Raw genomic sequence first — 12,209 nt, forward strand, 5'->3', positions numbered from 1 at the left:
AGCCTTTGCCCAACCCCTTCAAATTCTGAAAACATTTATTCAGGTGAGAAGTTGTGGTTAGGGGGAATTGCTCATCAATATTACATTTGTTACGATGGATGTAGCGACGAATATAAAAGTATAATCCTCATTTGGCAACTGGCTTTCATGTGAAGTTCATCATAATTGATTTAATCTGTAGCCTAATAAACTGCATGCTTTACCGACGAGTCGTAGAGGGAGTACCACACAACATGTCATCAGTTGACTCCATGTTTACTTCGATTTGATGGTTATTATATCAATATATGCGCATAAAAACGTGTCCACCAACATTTCTCGCATTATTAATTTTACAGACACAAAAAGATACCGCCTTGACTAGCATATTTTGTTATGTCAACATTTACAAGCATATCCTGGCTTCTGGGCCTGAGTAACAGGCAGTTTACTTTGGGCACGTCAGTCAGGCAGAAATTCAGGAAAATAGACCCTAGCTCTAAGAAGTTAAGAAAAGTGTATGCTATTTATCTATGTGTAGCATACAAATAATCAACCAATGTCACACCCTGATCTGTTTCACCTTTCTTGTGCTTGTCTCCACCCCCCTCCACGTGTCTCCCATTCCCCCCCATTATCCCCTGTGTACTTATACCTCTGTTTTCTGTTGGTCTGTTGCCAGTTCGTCTTGTCAAGTCTTACCAGCGTGTTTTCCAATTTTCCAGTATCTGTGTTCTAGTCCTCCCGGTTCCGACCATTCAGCCTGCCCTGAGCCTGCCTGCTGTTCTGCTCCTTTTTAATGCTGTTTCGATCACCGCCGACCCCTGCCTGCCTCTTGCCTGCCCCCTGTTTCGATCACCGACCCCTGCCTGCCTTTTGCCTGCCCCTGTTTTGTAATAAACATTGTAGATTTGAACTGTCTGCATCTGGGTCTTATCCTGAGTTGTGTTAAACAATCATTGTACATGCAACAACACAGATACTGTATAACAGTAAAACAAACAATATATCATAGTGAATATGAATTCAGAGGGCAGAAATGATTCAATATTAAAGCATTAGATCTCTCACTAAAGGCTTCAGTCATACAAAATATATACTTAAATCCGAACTGGTTCTCTAGCAGATTAGTAATGTAACGACTGTCTAATTCCTCCTCCTCGGATGAGGAGAAGGAGTAAGGGTCGGACCAAAATGCAGCGTTGTATGCAGACATGATGAATATTTATTAAGGAAAAAAACGAATACGGAAAACACTCAGAAAATACAAAACAACAAAACGAACGTAGACAGACCTGAACTTGAGAACTTAAATATACACGAAGAACACATGAACAGGTACAGACTACACAAAACGAACGAACAGACGAAACAGTCCCGTGTGGTGCACAGACACAAACACGGAAGACAATCACCCAGAAACAAACAATGTGAACAGCCTACCTTTATATGGTTCTCAATCAGAGGAAACGTCAAACACCTGTCCCTGATTGAGAACCATATAAGGCTAATACCAATGAACCTAAACATAGAAACACCTAACATAGACTACCCACCCAGCTCACGTCCTGACCAACTAAACAAAGTAAAACAAAGGCAAATAAGGTCAGGAACGTGACAAGTAAGAATGTCTCACCCCATGTTCAAGAATGGCCTTTTTCCCTTTATTCAAATTACAACTATCACTTTCGGTTATTTGAAAATGAAATCATCTCCAAAATATCGCTATTTTTAAAACAAGCCATAGAAAGGTCATTGTAATTTCAGTTTAAATCACCAGAAAAGACAGAACAAATACTACAGTTAAACTCAAATATAATAATTGTATAGTTTTTGTAAATTATATAAATAGTACTGGTGGAGTCACACATGCAGCAAACAAAACAATATGGAAATGTCTCCTCTTCAAAATTAAAACCAACTAATTTCAGTATTACCGCAAAAATGGAAGAGGCAAGTGGAAGGGGGAGAAAGTAAAGAACTTGTCTGTAGGCACTACATTAAAGACTAAATTGGTTAAGGAAAATTGTGATAAATAAGAAAGTATACCAGTTTCATTTGAGTACCAAAAAATTGACAGCTGTGCCATATAGATCGCAAAATAGTTGTGAAGAGATTTTCGATTTACCGTTTCCATGGCACATGGTTTATGAACTGATACACAAAACGACGCTGTATTCAAAACTTAGTGTTTTTCAATTTAATTTATTATACAGAATTCTTGCAACCAATAGAATGTTATACAGTGCATTTAGAAAGTATTGAGACCCCTTCACTTTTTCCACATTTTGTTACGTTACAGCCTTATTCTAAAATGGATTAAATAAAAAACAACCCTCAATCTACACACAATACCCCTCAATGACAAAACGAAAACAGTTTTTTTTAAACTTTTGCTAATTTATAAAAAATAAAAAGAGAAATACCTTACTTACATAAGTATTCAGACACTTTGCTATGAGACTTAAAATTGAGCTCAGGTGATTCCTGTTTCCATTGAACATCCTTGATATGTTTCTACAAATTGATTGGTGTCCATCTGTGGTAAATTCAACTGATTGGACACAATTTGGAAAGGAGCACACCTGTCTATGTAAGGTCCCACAGTTGACAGTGCAGGTCAGAGAAAAAAACACACCATGAGGTCAAAGGAATTGTCCGTAGAGCTCCGAGACAGGGTTGTGGCGAGGCACAGATCTGGGAAGAGTAACAACACATATCTGCAGCATTGAAGGTCCCCAACAACACAGTAGAGTGGCCAGATGGAAGCCACTCCTTAGTAAAAGGCAAAGGACAGCCCGCTTGGAGTTTGCCAAAAGGCACCTAAAAGACTCTCAGACCATGAGAAAAGATTCTCTGGTCTGATGAAACCAAGATTGAACCCTATGGACTGAATGCCAAATGTTACGTCTGGAGGAAACCTGACACCGCTCATCACCTGGCCAATAGCATCCCCACGGTGAAGCATGGTGGTGGCAGCATCATGCTGCGGGGATGTTTTTAGCGGCAGGGACTGGGAAACTAGTCAGGATCGAGGGAAAGATGAACGGAGCTAAGTACAGAGAGATCCTTGATGAAAACCTGCTCCAGAGCACTCATGACCTCAGACTGGGGTGAAGGTTCACCTTCTAACAGGACAACGACCCTAAGCACACAGCCAAGCCAATGCAGGAGTGGCTTCTGGACAAATCTCTGAATGTCCTTGAGTGGCCCAGCCAGAGCCCGAACTTGAACCCAATCTAACATCTCTGGAGAGACCTGAAAATAGATGTGCAGCGACGCTCCCTATCCAACCTGACAAGAGCTTGAAAGGATCTACAGAGAAGAATGAGAGAAACTCCCCAAAATGAGGATCAGTGTAGTGGAGGTGTTGTTTCCTGCCTTCACCACCTGGGGGCTGCCCGTCAGGGAGTCCAGTACCCAGTTGCAGAGGGCGGGGTTCAGACCCAGGGCACCGAGCTTAATAATAAGCTTGGAGGGTACTATGGTGTTGAAGGTTGAGCTATAGTCAATGAACAGCATTCTTACATAGGTATTCCTCTTGTCCAGATGGGATAGGGCAGTGTGCAGTGTGATGGCGATTGCATTGTCTGTGGATCTATTGGTGTGGTATGCAAATGTAGTCACCTGGAATGCATTTCAATTAACACGTGTGCCTTGTTAAAAGTTAATTTGTGGAATTTCTTTCCTTCTTAATGCATTTGAGCCAATCAGTTGTGTTGTGACAAGGTAGGGTGGTATACAGAAGAGCAAAGAGCAAATAAGCAAAGAGAAAGAATGCCAAGAGTGTGCAAAGCTGTCATCAAGGCATAGGGTGGCTACTTTGTAGAATATAAAATCTATTTTGATTTGTTAAACACTTATTTGGTTACTACATGTTTCCATTTGTGTTATTTTATAGTTTTGATGTCTTCACTATTATTCTACAATGTAGAAAATAGTAAAAATATTCGGAAAACCCTGGAATGAGTGGTGTGTCCAAACTTCTGACTGGCACTGAATGTATGTATGTACACTACAGTTCAAAAGTTTGGGGTCACTTAGAAATGTCCTTGTTTTTGAAAAAAAAAGCAATTTCTTTGTCCATTAAAATAACATAAAATTGATCAGAAATACAGTGGAGACATTGTTAATGTTGTAATTGACTATGGTAGCTGGAAATGGCAGATTTTTTGGTGGAATATCTACAGGCGTACAGATGCCCATTATCAGCATCCACCACTCTTGTGTTCCAATGGTACGCTGTGTTAGCTAACCCAAGTTTATCATTTTAAAAGTCTAATTGATCATTAGAAAACCATTTCGCAATTATGTTAGCACAGCTGAAAACGGTTGTTATGATTATAGAAGCAATGCATTCAGATTATTGCATAGATTGTAATGGACACTTATGATGTGTGTAAAATACTTTTGGGGTATTTTGTTGTATTGATTACAATGAGCTAATGCTAAGTTATTTGCCAGCTATGTGTGGTGCCATGTTTGTTGACATTATACAATGCATTCTGGGTGTCACGTAAATTTCTGTCAGACCAAAGATGTTATAATGAGGTGAAGGAATGGTTCACTTATCTTTCGAGTAAACTTCCAGAAGTGAATGAAGGGATGTGAATGATCGTAGACGCAGTGGCGTGCCGTGGGCCTGGGGCCTGGGCCTTCAGTGAGGTACTACACAATCCCACCCGAATTAATCCACCTCATTATGATGCCATGGCTCTAGAAACTATACATTTAGACAGAAACGCAGTATAACCAGGTGTTGCGTCACCTTGAAATTGACAAATTGACATTTTTGTGTAAACAGTGTTTACCCAAAAACATGACACAATCAATGAGTCTTTTCAATATTTCCCTTCACCTTTTCATTGTGCAGCTCTGTTGCCCTGCGCGTTTGTTCTTTGAGCTGTAGATCCACTCCGGTGTCCCCAAAAGTTTTCAATAGCACCATTGCTTTTTAGTGCCCAGACGTACTTTGGTGTCTCGTTGCTGCCTTGGTTAGACAACTCAAGTTTGCAAAGCCAGTGTGGCTCCAAACACCAAATCGATCACTTGCAAATAATAGGCATTCCCAGCAGTACAGTTTGCAGTGCTTCTCGGAGCCTGTGAGCCATTGACAGCGCTCGTAGTTGAAACTTTGAAAGTGGCGAGCGAACGAAGCACTTTCCCACCTGTGACAGGCTTTGTGGCGTCGGGCGACCTCTCCTTACAATGTCTAACTTTTCTTGAAAAGTTCGTCTTGAGAATGGCGTTATAATTATATCCTCGACCAAATCGATATCTTCTCCTCCTTCCGCCATTGTGGGTTGAAAAAACAGCTTAGTAGTACGCGAATTAATTTGCTTATCAAATTCAGTTTCCTAGATCTCCATAGGACCTGCCTCTCAATATTGGTAATCCAATCAAAAGACGTACACGCACTACGCCTGCTAGCTGGCTCCTGTGTAACACTGGAGCCAGCCAGAAGGCGTACAATAGCCAACTCTAAAGCTGATTTGTTGACACTAAATTTTCATTTCCATTCACTATAAGCTACAAGCGCCCGCACTGTTGATTCTGAAGGCCTGAGGGCAGATTTTAGACCCCTGGCAACACATGATGGCTGAATATGATTGGATAAAAGATCTAACATAAAGACCAGCCCTCAAAATCTCAACCTGGGGCTGGAAGCAGTGCAACCAAGAGGAAAGCTATGAAATGAAGAGTATAACTCTTACTCTGGGGAATAATTTAATACATATTTGTGGGAAAATATATTTAAAAAATAATTATATTCTGATGATGTTTAGGCCAGCAGAGAAGGCCTTGCAGGCCCTGACGGCCCACCACTGCGTAGACGACACCCCCCCTTCAACATGCATACTGCGAACAGACCAAACTTATCTTGTCTTTTCTTATTATCTATGGTAGACCCGAAAAAACAAATATGGCGGCACGCACAAACTCATCATCATCGGATTACTTTTGATTTCTAGAAAGTGTTTTACTAAATTATTTCGATCAATGTTGAGCTCAACCGTGATGTGATGATTTATAAATAGTAACTGCTATTAGCTAATTCATATTGTGGTTTCTGTCCGCTGAGAGTTCTCTAAATATGACAGCTTGTGTTATGTCAATCTTTTATCAGTTAGCGCTAGGACATTCAGGACATAACTTTGTAAGGACTGTGTTTGTGCAAAATGTTTCTGTGAAAGAAACAGTGTGGCTATCTTAAATGCTGACTGTTGCATCAATCAAAACTAAATAAGCGTTCTAATCACACCGGTTTGAGCGTACGCTGCAGGGACCACTGTAGAATGATCACACCTGTTTGTTGGGTATCCTAAAAGGAACAGGCCAGTATCATGTGACTATCTCGCTGTACCTCTGAAGGTTCCTTGTGTACCTTTAACGTTTTTGTACCCTAATTTTGAGAGTGTGTGGATATATATTTTTGGTAATAAAGATGTAACTAGTGGCACTCCTGAAACATTAATGCACTTCCACCCAAAAACGTTTAAGTTCAAATCACCAAAGCATTTATGCACACTTTACATAAAATGTCCCTGAGCACTGCTATTTGTATGTTAGTGTTGTCAGATAATCTGGCAATAATTATTATTGACTTGATTCTGGGAAAGATTTTGCAAACTGCTGATACTATTCTTTCCATTATATCTGTAGCCAATCTCTGTCATTCGCACAGACCTGGTGGTGTAACAGGAAATTCAGGTCTTTAGCAACCAATAAAGTAAATTCAAATCCCAACTTCCATTACAGCAATAACACCTTAATTCAGCTGTAAAAATACATTAACTGGTTGTTGTTTACCATACTTTCACTGCAACCAGTAGCCTGTTGTGTACTGTAACAGTTACTTTTTAACAGTAGCATTTCATGGCATAAAAGGAAAACATGGTGGAAAGGGAAAGAACAGGATGGTTCTTCACAACCATCACAGCAGAAAAGAACCCTTCCTAACCCTGACAAAGAACCCCTTAAGAACCTTTTTCTGTTAAGAGCGTATGCTGGTCTAGCAAAGGGGTAGGCAACCCTGTTCCTGGAGAGCCGTGGGTATTTTTCCCCAACTAGGCACCCCACCTGACCAACTGAGCTAATTGATCAGTTCAGTAAATTGCATAAATTCAACACACCTGGTCTTCCAGGTTGGTTAAATCAAAAACATGAAGTGCCTGAGGCTCTCCAGGATCAGGGTTGCCTAACCCTGAGCTAGCTGGTCAGGCTGGTCTGCAAAACCACACCCATCATTATCATATTTTCTAGCATGCTCTTTTGCGGTTAGATTTTTAGAATTGTTTGTTTCAATATCTATGTTCTTGCATGATTCATTAATCAATTAATTTATCTTAAGCTACACAAGGATAAATAACAAACATTTTCTAAACTAATCCAATCTGGTAGTTGAATTTATTGCACCCGTTACTGAAATGATTGTTCCAGTTTCAATTATTTAGATAGTCTCATTCATAAAACATTCTGACCCTGTCAGTCATTCTGAATGCACATTATGGGTGAATATAAATTCAAATTGCTGGATATACCCACTCAGGCTGGAGACCGATAGGAAACTAAGGCTTTCTGAAGGCATTGGAGGGTTCACCAAATTGTGCCCGAAAACGGTTCATTACTCTGATCTTCATTATCGGTTCACAATGTATATTAGTGACATCTGCCGGTCAGCAATAAGTATCAACGTTTGATGGTGTTACTGTATGTTTTCCCCACTGTTTTCCTCAAAACTCCATGGTGCAGCATTTAGTTTGTTGGCGTTATTAGCCTACAATCAGTTAGAATACCAGGTTTGCATAATGCTTCCCTTTTTTTCCCTTTTTCAAAAACTGTGACTGTATGGCATTATTTAGGATGATTAAGACAGAAACTTATACTAAATTCAATTAATTATTTGAACATCAATGCGAATAATGTGTGGTTTCTCATAAAACAATTGTCAAAATAGTGTGCCTTTACCAGGATTCAACCCCATACCCTCACTGTTCCAATGTTCCCTACTCTACCTGCTAAGCTACTGGTCATGGCGAAATCAGTGGGATACTGCATTTTGCAACACACGGTTAGAAAAAGCACATGATCAAACGAAGCTTCGGACGTGCATCTGATAAAGTGATACAGGCATCGACCCATTGCTTTTAAGTAAACCGATTTGCGATTTCCACACATTCTCCAGAGCTCTGGTATCAAACGTAACATCACTTATAGGAATTAGACATCACTTTGCAAGCCAGCATAATGTGACTTGATGCTGGTTTTGTGGGTGACCAGCATATGCTGGTACGCAGGTGTGTCCAAAAGACAGTGAAGGCTGGCCACCAGCAAAAACACATCGAAGGCTGGTCACCAGCAAAAACACATCGAAGGCTGGTCACCAGCAAAAACACAGTGAAAGCTGGTCACCAGCAAAAACACAGTGAAAGCTGGTCACCAGCGAAAGCACAATGAAGGTTGGTCACTAGTGAAAACACAACGAAGGCTGGTTATTAGTGAAAATACAATGAATGCTGGTCACCAGCCTATGCTGGTCTAAGCTGTTTTTTTTCAGCAGGGACACGCCTACTGTAGCAATGTCCCAGACACAGAAAACAATCCCTCATCCCACATGACACTTGTGGGGAGAGGATCTGAATTAACCTGCCTCTGTGTAAACGAGACAATAAAGCATTGTTTCGAAGGATTTGGTGTAATGTGTACCTGTATCACCTGTGACTCAGTGGATACATTAAACAAGCTGTTTAATACTGTAAGCACTCTGGTGTTGGCTACTCCCTCTCTTCCAGAGAAATGTGCTGCGTATGCAGGGAGGTTGCCTGATGTTTGGTGCAGGAGTCGGGGAGTAATTGATTATGGTGCAGCTTCTTTTGCTACACTGGAGAGCTATCTTTGCTTTAAGAAGGTGCGTGTGTGTTTCCACACTGCCCTCTGCTGCTGGATCGGTCGCACACAGTGCAGGTTTCTCTACTCCAGTATGTAATACACAGCAGTAGAGAAAGTACTTCTGAAAATGCAGAGTTAAATCTAGCTGAATGTATAACTCAATGGGCAGATTATTTCTTAAAGACTTCTGAAGGTTGAATCCTGTGCATTACTCTTAACGCATATCTGTATACAGTGTTATTGTTTTAAAATGTTGATATCACAGCATTGCAAAATCAGTTTGAAATCTGCTTGTCTGTTGGATCCTTTGTGACAAAGCTAAAAATGAATGTAACTGGGTACTACACTGTCTCTCAGTGGACAGCATACTGCTGTTTCCTCCCTGTAAGGGAAGCATCACTGACAGACTGCAACAACACTGATTCACCACTGACTATGTGAAGGAAATATTGATGATATCTTTCTGTGGCCCCTTATTTAAATGATGTCATATGAAATGCAAACTCATAAGGCGCACAAGCACATTTACAAGCTAAGAAGTCACAGGGTAAGGAAAGAGTCAACCATCACGGTAGTGTGTTTGTGTGCGCATTTTCTGTTTGCATGTTTAATGTTATTTGAAGCAGGGGCATCATAGCAACATTCTGGCCTTGTATGTGTGATGATGAAATGAAAGTGGAATAAATAATAAAGAGTAAAAAATGTTGATTATATGGTTGTGTGGGTGGGACAAAAACAAACGTAAGCACAACCTCGAGTAACAAGAAAACATCAATTTGGGTATTTCTACCTTCATATCCTTTGGAGAAAAGGCTAGTTTTCCATTCTATTCTTAGCGGAAGGTTTGGCACATTCACACCCTCTCCCTTCTGACAAAGGGACTAAGATAGGTTGAAAAGGCCTAGACTATTCCCTGGTATCCAGAGACGGAGCATTACAACACGGTTCTGTTTTGGGCATCAAAGTAAATGTGGCAACCGAGGGGGTGTAGCTACCAAACAGCTTTATGCTTTAATTCACAGACTACCAGAAACAATGGGCAATGGTTACTAGAATCTGTTTGTGTGTCTCGATCTCCAAGTCATTTCACAAAGGTAATAGTAAAGATTATGTATCTGGTCCAGTTGGCTTTGATGAGCCGGGCTCTCCTTTAGATTTGAAGACCTCACACACACTGCTAGCAGCCATTTAGCCAGTAACTGCAGTTTCTGTCTCATTTCATCAAATATGTATGACAATAAGTCACCAGTCACTTACATCTGCATGATTTCCTGTCCCTAACACTGATGCCGCTCTAATATTCGGGCCACTGACTGACTGAGCTATAGTAGAGTTCCTTTCTACTGACATGCCAGTAAACTAATTTGAAAGACCCTTCTGTCCTGTTACGAATGTTACAAGAGCTACAGTATGGTTGGTTTACTGTATGGTATTTCTGAACTAATAAATGTCCCCCCGCCTGTTATAAATTGTATGACATTCTCCCAGAGTGGGGCAATGTAAAAGTTTGATTAGATTCTGCTGATGTTACTGTATATGGTGTATCTGAATAAATGTGAATCCGTAAGTAATGAGTTTGTCCTTATTTCATCATATGGGTTTTACAAGATGAATAAATCAGATGTTTTCACCTGGGGGTGGGGACGACAGTGGGGGTAAAGATTGGGCGGAGACCAGGTTAGAGTGTCAGTGGGAGGTATGACTCTGGTGCCAGGGCGCTGCTTCTGAGCCTCTCCAAATGTGGTGAGTCATCTCTATCTGGGCACAATGCCTCCCTCTCTCCTTCCCTCCCTCTGCTCCTATGCCCATTCTGTCTACAATGCATTCGGGAAAGTATTCAGACCCCTTGACTTTTTCCACATTTTGTTATGTTACAGCATTATTCTAAAATTGATGAAAATGTTTTTTTCCCCCTCATCAATTTATACACAATAGTGACAAAGCAAAAACAGGTTTTTAGATATTTGGGCCCCCCAAAAATATATACATTTACATACAGTACCAGTCAAAGGTTTGGACACACCTACTCAATCAAGGGTTTTTCTTTATTTTTACTATTTTCTACATTGTAGAATTATAGTGAAGACATCAAAACTATGAAATAACACATATTTTACCAAATAGGGCTATCTTCTGTATACCACCCCTACCTTGTCACAACACAACTGATTGGCTCAAACACATTAAGAAGGAAAAAAATTCCAGAAATTAACTTTTAACAAGGCACACGTGTTAAATGAGATGCATTCCAGGTGACTACCTCATGAAGCTGGTTGAGAGAATGCCAAGAGTGTGCAAAGCTGTCATCCAGGCAAAGGGTGGCTACTTTGAAGAATCTCAAATATAAAATATATTTTGATTTGTTTGTCACTTTTTTGGTTACTACATGACTCTATGTGTGTTATTTCATAGTTTTGATGTCTTCACTATTATTCTACAAAGTAGAAAATATAAAACATAAAGAAAAACCCATGAATGAGTAGGTGTGTCCAAACTTTTGACTGGTACTGTAAGTAGTGGCGAGTGGCGCAGCGGTCTAAGGGACTGCATCTCAGTGCTAGAGAAAACCCTGGTTTGAATCCAGGCTGTATCACAACCGGTTGTGATTGGGAGTCTCATAGGGCGGCGCACAATTGGCCCAGCGTCGCCCGGTTTTGGCTGTCATTGTAAATAAGAATTTGTTCTTAACTGACTTGCCTACTTAAATGAAGGTTACATTTAAAAAATAAAACGTTTTAAAACCCTTTACTCAGTACTTTGTTGAAGCACCTTAGGCTGCGATTACAGCCTCGAGTCATCTTGGTTATGACGCTACAAGTTTGACACACCTGGACTTGGGGAGTTTCTCCCATTCTTCTCTGCAGATCCTCTCAAGCTCTGTCAGGTTGGATGGGGAGCGTCGTTGCACAGCGATTTTTAGGTCTCTCCAGAGATGTTCGATCGGGTTCAAGTCCGGGCTCTGGCTGGGCCACTCAAGGACATTCAGAGACTAGTCCCGAAGCCACTCCTGCGTTGTCCTGGCTGTGTGCTTAGGGTTGTTGTCCTGTTAGAAGGTGAAGCTTCACCCCAGTCTGAGGTCATGAGCGCTCTGGAGCAGGTTTTCAGCAAGGATCTCTCTGTACTTTGCTCTGTTCATCTTGCCTCGATCCTGACTAGTCTCCCAATCCCTGCCGCTAAAAACATACCCACAGCATGATGTGCCACCACCATGCTTCACCGTAGGGATGGTGCCAGGTTTCCTCCAGACGTGACTCTTGGCATTCAGGGCAAAGAGTTCAATCTTGGTTTCATCAGACCAGAAAATCTTGTTTCTCTTGGTCTGAGAGTCCTTTAGGTGCCTT

Source organism: Salvelinus fontinalis, chromosome 21 (assembly GCF_029448725.1).
Source record: "Salvelinus fontinalis isolate EN_2023a chromosome 21, ASM2944872v1, whole genome shotgun sequence".
Taxonomy (NCBI): Eukaryota; Metazoa; Chordata; class Actinopteri; order Salmoniformes; family Salmonidae; genus Salvelinus; species Salvelinus fontinalis.